Source organism: Pygoscelis adeliae, unplaced genomic scaffold (assembly GCF_000699105.1).
Source record: "Pygoscelis adeliae isolate BGI_AS28 unplaced genomic scaffold, ASM69910v1 Scaffold38, whole genome shotgun sequence".
Lineage (NCBI taxonomy): Eukaryota > Metazoa > Chordata > Aves > Sphenisciformes > Spheniscidae > Pygoscelis > Pygoscelis adeliae.
The window spans coordinates 2,696,239-2,707,738 of record NW_008825614.1 but is presented as its reverse complement, the minus strand read 5'-3'; the positions used below and the strand labels follow the sequence as shown (position 1 = coordinate 2,707,738).

Below are 11,500 nucleotides of genomic sequence, written 5' to 3'. Positions count from 1 at the left end.
TTTTCATAGTGATGCTATACTTATAAAAATGTAACAACTTATGATCCATCTTAAACTTCTGCTTAAATTAATGCCATCTACATACATTTAGAGTTTGTTTAGCTTCATAGAAATATCTTCAGGGTTGGGTTCTTCCCCCCCACTGTAGGCAGAATATCTTGAGATTTGTCTCTTTTTTTTGCCTTTGAGATGAGCAGCCTGACATCTTCTCTAGTCAATTACTGAACACATCTGATTTTCCTATACTTTTGAGTTAGGATCTTTAAAATTAGCCCTGTGGTTTCTTGGTTGTGGTCCCCCCCCCCAAGTGAGTTAAGATGTAATTGTCATCCAGTTACATCCACAAGATGTAATTGTGATCTAAAGACATAGTCATCCTGTTGTTGCAAACTAGGAACTAAATCCAGACATGTTTTCATTAATTGTAAACCTAATGTAATTTTGGACTGTAAAGTGTTGCTTTCTTGGTTACTAGTAGCCTTTTAAATGGTGATTTATGTTGCCAATGACACAAATTAGGTTTTGTAGTAGATAAAGCAAAAACTTTCTATTTACCTTTATACTATCAAATAAATAAATTGCAAAGACTTTAATGGGATAAATTGCATCTTGGGCATTTCCTGGTAGCTGGTGCTTAGTTGGCCCTCGTTCTACCAGGTGTAATTAACTACCACTAAGTCTCTAACTAGAGATCATCATTACTTCTGAAACTGTTGTGGGAGTCTTGACTGCTTTCAATGAGGTTTCTCCTAAGTTAATATCTTTACTGAGACAAATGCTATGGCTTTACTTACTGCTGTTTGAGATAGAGGTAATGGCTTGTGATAGAGAAATAAATTTTTCTCCATCTCTCACATTTGTCTCACACTTGCACCTATGCAAGGTCCAAGCATACTTGAAATTCATTGCACCAGGAGGGTTGCTTCCAGAGGGTTGATTAAACTTCTTTTGAAAGAGTGCAGCGAAACCAGCAAAAATCAGCTTTCTGGTTGTCTTCCATTGACTCATTGCTGATTGCAAGGAAAGAAATAGGTAGTTTGGATTCTATTGACTACATGATGAAGTAAGAAATTAAAGCTCCAAACAAAAAGAAATCTATGATTATATAATAGCAGTAGCTGTTATAAAATGTTTATTCCTTTGATTAGTAACAATTAAGAAATGGTGTATTATAATCCCCCTAATAACATTTCCTCACATACTTGGGGAGGGGGGACGTGATGACACAGGACACGCAGCTGTTGGTTGAAGGTCTGATGGAGGGTACTCCTTTTCAGCAAGGACAAATGCTTGTGGAGGAAGCTAGAAATCTGCAAGCTTTCAGGCCCAACTTTGCTCTCTGCAGGTGTCATCTGTGACTGTTTTTACAGCCATGAAATGCGTAACAGCTGTATACTTCAGTATTTTACCTACTGTAATTCAGTGTGTGCTTTCAGTTAGAGACATTTGAAGTTCATTTTATAGAAGCTGACTATTTGCAGACACAAGTTACCCGAGACTGCTACTTAACAAACTTGCTGTATTATTCTTATACTGAAATTGAGTTACTTTGAGTGTGTTCCGACATACAACAAAATGACATGTTGTCTTCTACTTTTTCACGTGTCAGCACAAAAAACCCTAAACTACTGAGGCTTTTTCAGAACTTCTTTTGAAATAAAGATCTCTTAACATATTGATGATAACATAAAAAGTCTGTTCGGCCCTTGAGCACTTTAACTTTGCCTTGTCTGCAAATGACACAACCAAGAGGTGGGCTTTCTGGCATCTTTCATGACTGGAAATTTTTTGTCTTGATGTAGTCCCTTCCTTGTAGATGAACACTGGCAAGCACAGGGAGGAATTCACTGGCGCTTTTTATCCTTTTAATAGGATATTCATATTTCTGATATATTCAGAAATATCCTGAATTTCTAGGATATTCATATCCTATGAAATAGCTTGCACTGTAGTTTCGTTGGCTCATGTGTATTGCTGGACTGTTAGTTTGTGTGCTTTTGGCTCTTATAAATCTGGATTTGATTCCTGACCTCGATTTGATTCACTATAAATTGAGGGGTGCCATGTGGGGCAGGAAGAAATGGAGCAGGTAGAGAGAATGGTACAATTTTTGGCTGCAGAGCTGACTTCTGCTTTAAAGTGTGAACGGAACTATGTGCATTTGAAATAGGGAAAAGATGTGCTTGTGGAATCAAATGTGAAGGCTGTAGTGCATTGCATGCAAGATGGTCATCACAAAAGAAAGCACTGAAGGCCTTTAGAAAAGGCGCAGGTTTCCTCTTTCTCCCGCCAGTTTTTGCCGCTACTGAGCACTGTCTTTACTTAGGTGCTTCACTTTGTCCTGTGCAATTCTAAGAAGGCTTGAATCGGGGGGTTATTAGGAGTGGCTTATAACCCTTTTTGCCAAGGAAGGGTAATTGAAGTTAACCTTTAAACCCTCTGGGAAATCACTGTTTTGGATGAGAACTTTCTTGTATCGAAAGGGTTAGTTGGAAATGCAGAGCGATGTCTATCGTTCCTGCTAATGTTAAAGACAAAACTGACTTGAAACTGGATTTTTTTTGTTGGTTTGGGTTAGTGCTAAACTGAAACAATTTGATTTTACAAATAATCTGCAGTGGCTGTTTAATTCTGATATCTTAATTATTTTCTGCTCCTAATGTGGATTCTGCAAACTAACTTACATCAGTGCTCATATAAAAACAGGCTAAATCGTCATACAAAATGATGCTGTGTAAACAACCTATGGAAGCAGAAAAGAATGGCCTTTGCTTGCAAAGATGACAGCAGTCTATCAGGATCTTTTTTTAATAGAACAGGCTGTCGAGAACTGACTATAAATTGCGATGATGTGGAAATAGAAATTGTCTGGCAATGCCTAAAATGTGAAGAATCGTTTCCTCAAGAATTGTAATATCGACTGTTTGAGGGAACTGAAGGGACTGTTGGATTCTGTCTGTATTGTGAAGACAGGCTGCATGCTAAACTACTGCTTTGCCACTAGTTCAGTCGTTATGCTGGCTGGGTCACATGCTGAGTGGCTAAGGAAGAGAAATTGGGTTTTATTCTTCATTAGTTTTACTTGCATGCATGCCCTTAACTACACTAAGGCAAGTAAAATAATTTCATTCCAGTTATTTTCAGTTACTGTCAACCAGACTTATCCTTAAGGAAAGAAATTAAAGCAAATGCCACATCATTGTGCTACCATTTTTATATGCTACCGATGTGCTACCATTTTTATGTCGCCTAAATACCTGGATGACTTGTCCAAATACACTTTTTCAGAGATGTGCATGGTTAATGCACGTTTTAACTTGAATTGTTCTTTTAAAATGTCTTCCTATGGTTCTAACTGCGAGGATTAATAACAACAGGAGCTAACTCAACGCACTTTCTGGTAACCTACAATCCAAACAGGTCAGTGGATATGTGATTACACAGACCTAATGCCTATTTCTGCTAAACACCGCTTGACTGTATTACCTCAGTCTCTTTTTTTCTTTAAATATGCTTTCTCATACATGCTTTTCAGAGAATCAGTGCAAAATATTTAGTCATATGTAGGCAAGGCAAGAGTTTGATGCTGTTTGAAGAATTAATAGTCAAGGGTGACACTGTACAGTTTGTTTCAAATAATAAGGCAGGCCTGTAAAGTGGTGGAGCTGCTCGTTGCACTTTAAATGTACAGAGCAGACTTGGGTTGATTGTGAGCAAAAAAGACTATCAGCAAAAAAGAAATTTTCAAAAACAAAGCAAATTCTTGCTATGACTTCACACCTTCTCTACTGCTGTGTTTGGTAATTGCCTTGTGAAGTGAGCCTGAATGCATCTACCTACAGCAGTATGGCCAAGGCAGTGTTTTCTAACAGAGGTCTCTGATCAGCAGTCTGCAGGAACCTTTGCGCTTCTGAGACTGCTGAAGGAAACAGACAAAAGCATGCCTCCTATCAGTAAGCATAACATTGCAATGACTGCTGTCTTAAGAAAAAACTTGCTGACAAGCAGAAGAGAAAATTACTGGGGTTTTTTGCTATTACTCTAGTGTTCTTCCAAATGGAGTTGCGCAGAATGTGCGAGGAGATGAGGGAGTAGTGTAGTGCGTGCACAGTCTGTGGATGAGTCTTGATGGCTCTCTGTTGTATCAGCATACCCTTTTGATCTTGGGTTAATTGTTACCGTGGGCTTTAAGGATAGGTTTTGCCAAGTAAAATGTTAGTAGTTTGAAGGAAGAGAAAACAATGTGCCCTACCTGTAAGTATTCTACTTTACGTGATGATGTCCTCTTAGCTTATGTGTTGGGGCTCTCTTGAATATGTTGTTTAAACAAAAAGAAAATAAATCACTTCAAGTGTTTTTCTTTCCCTTTCTCAACAACTGGAACTCTAAAGGTTTAAAACTATATTAAATGAGTTCAAGCCCGTTGTTCCTGGAAAGCAAAGTACGGAAAGCAAATGCCCGTCACATACTTGCAAGGAGAAAACTGACAGGCAGAACTCTTAAGATCATGGTCAAGACATTTTTTTTTTTTTTTAATATATCAAGCTGCTTTATTATTTTCATTTAACTCTTTTTGGTTTATATATCAACATGATTTTTGTAGCACTTGCTTTTCAACACTTCAGTAGAGCTTAAAGAACTAGGATACCATGTTTGTGGAGTGAAGAGGGAGTGATTTAGGGTTGGATTTGAAGAGATCATTATCCAATTTTTTTCTCTTCCTGAGAAGAGCTAAATAGTAGTAACAAAGAGGTGACTTCTTTTCTGACTGATATAGAAAAGGATGTTAATGCTGTTGCTCCTGCTAACAGAGGTTATGGTTTAAAAAACAAACACGCACAAAACTACGTGGGAATTGTAAGCTGCTCACTTAGATGTGACCACAGGCTAGTGGTAACGTAGGCAGGACTTGAGTGTTCCAGACAAAATGGACACAAGCAGCCATGGGACTGAATGATACAATGAAGTCAGGGTTGGACGATTACTCCGTCAATTCTGTTCAAGGAGTTAGGTTGCTCTGGGGAAGAGGGGGAATAAACTTTTTTGATCTTGCTGTGACTGGCTACCTTCTACAGTCAAGTGAAGACATGAACAAGTGACTACAGTCAGTGAAGACATAAACAGGTTGATGCTCCTTATATTCTCCTAATAATGTGTCTTGCTTCCAGTTTGGATCAGTCTTTTCCCCATAGGTAAGAGCAGTAGCCAAAATAGGCTGATACAGATACTGTTGCTTTGGGAGCACGTGCTGTTTATCGATAGGGTCAGAAAGGACAGAATAGTGAGCTAGCAGGAGGGAGAACTACCTTCTCTCCACTGGTATACCCCTAAATTTTCTTGTTGACCTTTCTTATATTCCGACACTTGATGGGAAGACACCATCTCGCACCTGCAGACTTTCATACAACAGGCTTTTTAATGAGACTTCAATCAGGGATGCTTCTTGCACTAACTGGTAACAGGGAAGCTTTTTTCTTGCTAGGAGCCAAACACCAATCCCAGATTTATTTTTACATAGGTCATTATATAGCTGCTGAAGGATAACTTTTGATTAACAGTGATGAGAAGATAATTGGGACCATCTGACCCGAATGTGGTGGACGGCCTCCCTAGCTCGCAGCACCTGATCTTCCTCACTACTCTGTCCAAAACAAACATACCTTTCACCACTACCTCAAGGCATTTACAAATCCATCTGTACTTTGGATATGATGGCGTATATTTTTAGATTGTGACCTCAAGGCTAATAATTCATAGTGGTAGGCTACATGTGATGTCTGTGGTCTTTCAGAATTGTAATTACCTTGATAGGAACATAAGCTAACATTGTGTATTTCCCATTATCCCAAAGAACTGACCAAAACATTCTAACCTTGTTAAAACTACAGATGTGTCTCCTTGGAGATAATGACTCAATCTTTTGAGATTACTCTTTCCATATTTTTTTCCTTTACGGATAATTGCTGCTTAACTTCAAAAAGGACAGAAAAGGCTTTCATTTTAAAGATTTCCTGCTTGTAATCAAGGATGCTGCTTTCCTGTATTTTTTTAAAAAAAAAAAAAAAAAGGACTTTTGAAAAGCCAGCTTCATTCCTTTTTTAATGCTGTTTCTCCACAAGGTCTTTTTTAGTGTCATAAACTGCTTCGTGTTTCTCCTCATGTTGAACTTCATTTCAACAGAGGATTACTTTGCTTCACATGAATTGGGACACAGTTTTGGTCATCCACTAAGCTATAGAACATCTGTTAAGCAAATAAAACATGATTTAAGGTAAAAAGATTTGTTACCATGCCAATCCTATTTTCCTTCTATGTGAGTGGAAGGGTCACAGTTGCTTTAGAAATGTTTGACTGAAAGAGACCACCTGAATTTGGAAGTAAATTCTTGTTCTTCCCAGTCCTCCTCCTGCACTGCAGACTATTGAGCAATAAAAGTTTAGTCAAAGAAGTTTTGGAAAAAACATCAGTGGGAACAGATCCTCAAAACAGACATTTTGCATTTTCATATTGTCTAAAGTGGTGACTGACACATCAACCTTGTTCAGTTTGCTTTTGTTGGTAATGCCATCATATACTCAGATGATGAATTGTCTTTGGTTCTCCCTTCTTCCATCATCACTAGGAAACCCCTTCTTTTCTGCGTGGGCTTCAAGGTGTGAGGCAAATAGTTGCTTGGGGAAGGCAGGGATAACATAGACTCCACATGTGTCTCAAAGCGACATCTGAGAGTACAAGAATGGTCTGATGTTGCAAAAAAGCTGTTGCAAGCAAAGAAAATTAGGTCTTTGTTTCTTTTGTTATCTTTTCTGTGCTCTTGAATTCTCAGCCTCGTACCCTCTTTGAGCCTATTGATCAAATAGGAAGAAAGGGAATGCTTTGCCATACTTTCACTTCTTATGTGCTTGCCCAACAGTGTATATATATTCTTTATGAACAGAATTTTACCCTGCAGCAGTGTGAAGCTGGCATACTCCTGTGCCCGCTGGCACAGTGCAGAAGAACTGAAGCTGAGCAGTTGCTCAAGTTTATGTTTGGTTTGGTGAAGCAATGAGCCTGCTTAGGTTTGGTTTTAATTCTTTGCTCCCCTCTCCCACAGGAGAGTGTGATCTTCCCACCTGCCAGAAAGGGAGTTTCCCACCTACAAGAGCTAGAAATCTTATTCATCTTTCTGTGTTTCCTCCCTATCATGGAGTTCCTTGCATGTGCAGTGTTTATTTCCTCATGATCTGAGAATAACATCATCACCTGCATGATTTTACCAGTTTGGAGCTGCCAAACAGATTATGTAGCATATTGTGTGAAATTGGTCATCTGGGTTCACCTTGCTAAGAAATCTGGCCTCTGGGGAAGTCCTTTATTGTGGCATCTCTTAAAAGAAGCTCTTCCTTTCAGCTGCTTCTGGCCTACTTCTGGCATTTGCATGTGTGTGTCTCCTCAGAGCCTTGTAGGAACAGAAATTACTTTTAATGCCTCTCTTGTTCTACCTACTTCTGTTAATTAAAAAAAAAAGTAGCTTTTGTTATTTTGTTTCTTCACACAGTATGTTAGGGAGCTGGGGCAGCAATTTATACTGTATCCCTACTAATAGATCCAATAAGGCTGGACCCCTTTCTTGTTGGCTTGACTGACTTCTCTCTAGTCCTGTATCTTTTTGCATTTTAACATGTCAGGATCTCCTTCTACAAGTACATACTGGAATTGGGGCTCCAGTCTACACGGCTGCAGTGTGAGAACAAAGAAGACTTTAGTGTTTTCCTTGGGACTTCCATAAAATAAAATATATAAAACATCTTCATTAAAGTATCTGAATTGATGAAGGGAAGAGTAAAAAGAAAAAAGCCTTTTCCTCCAACAGTGGCTTGATTAATGGATTTATTGTTTGTACAGACTTTGTCAGGAAGCCATATGGCTTGAGGAAAATGAAAAGGAAGTGGCTGATGCTGAGAATCTGATTTAATAAGGGTCCCTAAGGACAGAATGTGGCTCTTATCCTTACTCCTTCCCACTCAGTTTGCAAAGTGGTCTAAGAAGAGCTTTAGTGCTTCAATAGAGCTAAAGATAATGCAGCTCTGTCTGAGTGGAAGTGTTGGTCCCTACTGCTGGATCAGCATTTCCATTCTCAGGTTAATAATCCACTGTTCTTTGCCTGTTGTGCAAACTATTCTGGAGTAGTTAACAAGGAACAGTAACTCAAATGTTTACAACTTGTGTCTTGGCAGTTGGTCAGTTTGCCATAGATGAAGACAACTTTAGCATCTTGAAGCTGAGCTCTCATAGTTCGGGGTGAGACGATATTTCTCTCCTCTCTACCTCTCCCTCCCCAGCAAAAGTCAAGCATGTATGTCTCTGGATTAACTGAGTCACCATCTGTATCCTACAACCAGATTTATTTTCCTAATCTAGCATGTGTATATGGGGACTGATAAGTAACTGGGGCTCAAGCACTGGTGATTTAACCTTTATGTGGTGGGTTAAATGAATGTTCAGCATTATCTACAACTGTTTGACCCTAGTTATGACTACATGGTGAATAAACCCGAGCAGAGAATCTAAAGCAATGTTCTATAATGTAACTGCAAGCAAGTACATTAAGGATGTTTAACAAGCACTTCTTCCTTGTATGAAATTATATCTTCTCAGCTGAGAGGCATAAACTCGCCAAAAACTGGTTATGGTCATTTCAGAGCTAAAGTAAAAGGCTCATGTGAACCATTGGTAATTGTTAGTGGGTTCACAGAGTGGAAAGCACAAAACATCATAAAAACATTTTCTGACAACTCGGGAATTTAATGAATATTGGTTTGTGAATGAAAGCTGCGTATTCAGCTGGTGGTGGTGAAAACGATTTGATGTGTGCCTGAGATCTCTGGAGCTCCTGAATGTCCTATTTTGAAGTTTTTGGCCATAATGAAAGAAGTAATTACTCCTATAGGGCTTTGATGCATAGTGCGTGTGGTCTAGTATTTTACAACAGGCCAGTCCTTTCTTTCCAGATCTTTAAGAGGTTTTTGTTGTTTTCTGGACCCTTATGACATGCTTACGCTGGAGTTGGTGCTTATTGAATCTTTTCATATAGCTCTGACAGCTACTAGGAGAAAAACAGTTTGTCTTGACAAAATTCAATGGCTGACAACAGTGAAAGAGGAGACACTAAAAGACTAGAGGAAAGTCTTCCTGACTTAGATCTAGTCTACTATGCTTCTGTCAGACTGTAAAGTTCTCATTTAGTGCTATGCTTAATAGGTATGTTCCTTTAAAATTTTATTCAGAAAGTCTTTGGTGGTGAAGGTTTAAAAATAACCACTTCTCACATGTTCTCCTTGGCTATGACATAGTATTAGGCAATGTTTGTAAGTCTGTCACAATGATGCTGTTAAACATCATTGTAGTAAGCATCCCTTCCAAGCTGATTAATATTAGTCTTAATCAGCAGTTTGGGATTTGTTACCCTTTGCCTAGTTTGTTTGACTTCTTATACATGCATTGGCCGTGATTCACTACTGCAAGGGAGTCAGGGTATGCAGTTTGAGAGCACTTGGAGGTTTTTATGTCTGGAAGACCTCCAGTTTGAGGATTATTTTCCTTAAAAAGAAAATTAGAAAAGAAGATTGTGAAATAATCTCCTATATTTACAATTTAGCAGTGGTGGATGCTCGTGACTACCTAATACAGTGCTTAGTTTTTCCTAATGTTCTGGAAAGCTGTTGAAATGTTGTTTACCACACTTAGTTATTTATAGCAGGAAAATGTCACACCAGGTATAAGAGCTAGCAAATTAAGTGCAGTATTCCACATTTCTTTTGAACTAACTTTTAAAAAATAAAATACTACTTGTATGTAGCAGGCTGTTATATATCCAGATCTATAGGGGCTAGGTGAACACTGTGTTTTTCCAAATCACTAAAGGGAGGAGGGGGAATAGGACCTTTACCTTCAAAACTACCAAGAAGGTAGTTTTACTACTGTATAACAATGTTTCAATTTTTTCTTCTAGCAACTGACCTTGTCAGCAGAGTTGACACCTATGCCTGGAGTAGCAGATTGCGCTAAGCTCACTGCATAAGCAGACGTCTCTGTCTGTCTTCATCTGGAGGTAAGAAGTTATGACCAAAAAACTTCAAATAAGAGTTTTCCTTCTCCCGTCTGAAAGTACTTGCACATAAAACATGCCAAGAACTCTAAAGCTTAAAGAACTTCATAAATAGATATTCATCATTCCCCCTTTCTTGCTAAGGTTGGAAATCTGAGCAAGATCCTAGCTCCCCTGCTCTGTGCAACATCTGTTCTCTCAAAACAGTTGCATTCTGGAGCAGACCTGCAATGTTCCTGCCAAATTTCTCTCTCCTGTGGTGATGTGATCTCCATGTATATGCCCCCTCTAGCTGTGTAAGAGGGAGCCCCAAGGCTAACCTGTCACTGGCGAATGTGCCCTGACTGAGAGGAGACTCTTGTCCCTGGCTCCTCTAGTTGTCAGGTCATCTTGGGCAGCAGCTCTCAGTGCCAGCAACAGCTGGTAGGTGACTTGTAAGTCAGGCAGTCAGCTGTGGCTGCACATGGGTTTGGGGATCGCAGGCTGCAGCTGCCTCTTGGATTGTGCTGTACATGTGCTATGAGCAGAGGGCCCCAATCCCCTTTGGTTTGATAGAGTTCTTGACTTCATTTGGGGAGAGGGGCATTTTCTTTTTTCTCTTTTTCTTCAAATAGTAGTTCTGCAGGAGAAGTGCTGTGACTGTGTAAAACACCCCCACCAACCCTGCAGCCCAGCTGTTTCACATTCTTAATGTGAGTGTACACTTAAAACACAATGCTGGATATAAGGAGATGTCCTTGGCTCAGCAAGTCAGACATTGCCAAAAATCCAAAAGAGATGTCAGGAAAAGAAAACAGTAGCAGATAATGTTTTTCCTGACAATGTGATTAATTTTTGATATAGTAGAAATATCAGAACTTATATTTTTATAGCATTGAATTCTGTACTGTCAGATTAGGCATTGGTGTTACTTTTCATATTGCTTTGATTTTTGAGTCCTCTGTTTATGATGTAAATGAAGTTGGTGAAGCAAGCAGGGGAAATTCACTCTGCTAATGTGTTCTGGAGTCTGAGCAGAATGCTTCTCTGGCTCGTCACTATTTACAGACCTTGCTTAAAGCTAATTTGTCTTACGTACATATGTCAGCTTTTAAGTGGTAGACTTCTATACCAATCACATCTCCTTCTGCATTTTTGTGTATAGAATACCATTCTACAACTCCTTCTATTGCAAATAAAATATTTTGTAGTAGTATTCTACTGGTAATTGAAGCAGGTGAGGGAGCAATATAACTAAACAGAATAAAATACTTTGGTCATTTGCCAAAATGATAGCTTCTCTCATGTTTAAGTTCTGTGTATCAGAAGTACAGGCAACATAAATGTACAGCAGCTTTTTCTTACTGTTCTTCCCTTCTTCAGCCAGGGAAGGCTGAAGCATACTGTCATTGGTGGTTCTTCCAGCCCTGT

The 11,500-nt window shown here is 39.1% G+C and overlaps 1 protein-coding gene across 1 annotated transcript in view; it reads left to right on the top strand.

The window, feature by feature from the left end:
• The first annotated feature begins 10,030 nt into the window (after positions 1-10,030).
• Positions 10,031-11,500, top strand: part of RASSF8 (Ras association (RalGDS/AF-6) domain family (N-terminal) member 8) — a 52,467-nt gene continuing 50,997 nt past the window's right edge. Inside the window, exon 1 of the mRNA XM_009333005.1 lies at positions 10,031-10,093. The gene's annotated coding sequence lies outside the window, so the exon portion shown is untranslated. The remainder of the gene's footprint in view (positions 10,094-11,500) is intronic.